We start from the raw sequence: 2,915 nt of genomic DNA on the forward strand, positions 1-2,915 counted from the left end.
TCTGTGTCTCATTCTGGTCCTGGCTCTATCTCTTAAAACACAATGTGTGTTTTTGTTTTTGGTCTTTTAGTGTGCCATATGATTTTTTGCTTAAAGTTAGACATGATGTACCTGTGAAAGGAACTGAGCTAACTAGGTCGTTAGGGTGAGGTTTTATTTTTGTCTGGCTAGGAGAAAGGGTTTACCTTAGTGGTTGCTGTCAGAGACTAAAATTCCCTTTTGTGCTCGTTTATCTATTCTCTATTGTCTTTGGGTTTCCCTTTAGACTTCTTCGTAAATAAGGTATAATACCTTTTGTGTCGACTTTCCTGGTGGTTCAGACAGTAAAGAATCTGCCTGCAATGCAGGAGACTCAGGTTCAATCCCTGGGTTGGGAAGATCCGCTACAGAAGGACATGGCAACCCACTCCAGTATTTTTGTTTGGAGAATCGCATGGACAGAGGGATTGTAACATTTTCTGTTATCAATACTTCTCATTACATATCTCTTCCTTCCAGGTAAAGTTTATATATTTTTACTGGTTCTTACCTCTAATTCACAATAGAATCTCTTTTGGGAGCTTTAAAATATATGTTTGATCTGTAGAAAATTAATAAAATGAACAGAAGCTAGGATATCTCAGCACAGAAGTGATAACTATAAAACAAGAACCAAAAGGAAATTTTAGAACAGAAAATTCCATTATCTGAAATTAAAAATTCACTTGAATGTTACTAACAGACTTTGAACACTGCAGAAGAAATAATGAGTGAAATTGAAGAGAGATTTGATAGATCTGAAGAGCAGAGGTTAAAACAACGGAAAGAAAACAGGGAACAGTCTTGGTGACCTTCGGGACAACCATGGAATATATTTGGAATTGAAGACTGAAAAGAAATAACTGAAAAAATGAGAAAAAAAATGGCTGTAATTTTCTGAAATGTAGTGCAAAACACCAACTTACAATTTCAAAAAGCTTAGAAAACCCCAAGGAAAGATAAATATAAAGAAAACACCACCTGGACACATCATAGTAACAAAGAGAAAATTTTGTGCATAAAAATTTTATTTTTGCATTCAAAAGACCAATGAATGACAACGGACTTAAACAATGGAGCTAAGAATTAAAGTGGTATAAGAAATCTGTTGACTCATTACTCATGTATACCCAGTGAAAATATTTTTAAAAAACAAAGGCAAAATGAAGAAATTGTGGCAAACCATATACAACAATGGATGTAACTAGAATAAATATGTCAATTATAAGGCTGAGATTCTCCACCTGGAAAAAAGCAAGCTGAAATTATAAGTTGTCTAAAACATGCTCAGTCAGTCATGTCCCACTCTCTGGGACACATGGGTTGAAAATAAAAACCAATAATCTCAACCATTCCACTGAAAGCATCAAAACCATTTGGAAATGCATTTACAAAAGATGTATACAATCTGTACACAGAAAGCTTACAAAATGTTGTCAAGATTAAGTAAGAAAGGTCTAAAATAAAACCATCTCATTGATTGCAGACTCAGTATTGTTAAAATGTCAATTTGTGTCAATCATCACTTTCAATGCGATATCAATTAAAATCCCAGCAGGACTTTTTAAATTAAATATTTTTAATTTATATAAAACTTATATGGAAACACAAACAAAGGAGGGAAAAAAGAACAATTGGAGGACTTAAACTACCTGATTTCAACACTCACTATAAAGCTACAGTAATCAAGACAAGCTTCCCAGGTGGCTCAGTGGTGAAGAATCTGCCTGGGTCGGAAAATCTGCTAGAGGAGGAAATGGCAACCCACGCCGGTATTCTTGCCTGGGAAATCCACAGACAGAGGAGTCTGGCAGACTCCGGTCCATGGGGTCGCTAAGAGGGGAACAGGGCTGACACATACGCACACAATCAAGGCAACGTGGTATTGGCACAGGATAGAAAATGAGTAGATCCATGGAACACAATATAGAGTCCAGAAATGGAACACGTACATGGTCAACTGAATTTCAACAAAGGCAGTACTATTATTCAATGGGAAAAGAAAGTCTTTTCAATAAATGATGTTGGAACAACTGGATAAACACATGGAAGAAAAAGGAATTTTAATTACTACCACACCGGCCTCTCAAAACTGATACAAAGGGTAGGGCCCGAGGCTCCCGGCTGGCGGCTCCCCTGCTCAGTCCGCAGCCCACAGTCGCCCTGTAAGTAGGACCCAGCCTTGTGCAGCTTACCCAATACTGGACTCCCCACAACCTAAGTCCAGCAGAGCGCGATGTTTAGGGACAGCTGGACGCGCCTGACCCACGTGGGGGCCTCCTTCTCCTGGCCCCTATGGTTTCGTATGCCAATTAGCCTCCAGCAGTTCTGTTTTCCAAAGGCTTTAAAGAATCTACAGGGAAGAAAAATCTCCAAGAAAGGCTGAATGGAGTAGATTCTTCTAGCTTGCCTGGCTGCAAGAGCAGTAGGGTCGAGAGGAGATAGTCTGAAGTCCGGCGTGTGAAAGTCAGACGTGGACCCTGGCATTACCGCAACGCATCACAGGTAGTGATGGAGGAGATCCGAAGCCTATTTGTGACTTGAATTCAGACCCACCGATGGCCATCTCTGTGACCTTCATTCTGTCCACCCACCTGTTCACTGAGGATCTGCTCCAGCCAGGCACCTGGCCACTAAGATGCTAAGAGCAAACCTCTGATTCAACAACTTTCCACGGGGACAGAGCTGCCACGTGACTCTGGAGGCAGGGCTACCTGTGCACCCATACTGTCAATGAGCCTGGGAGGAACCGAAGCTGAGAGCGGGCCGAAGGCGGGCCAGTCGGAGGGCCAGTGGTAGCTCAGGAGGGTCGTTGCCCCTGAGAAGGGATCCGGTTCAGGAAGAACCTTTAATGCCAACTCTGCGTGCATCGGAGTTCCCAGGTGGCTCCGTGGTAA

Source organism: Cervus elaphus, chromosome 16, assembly GCF_910594005.1.
Source record: "Cervus elaphus chromosome 16, mCerEla1.1, whole genome shotgun sequence".
Lineage (NCBI taxonomy): Eukaryota > Metazoa > Chordata > Mammalia > Artiodactyla > Cervidae > Cervus > Cervus elaphus.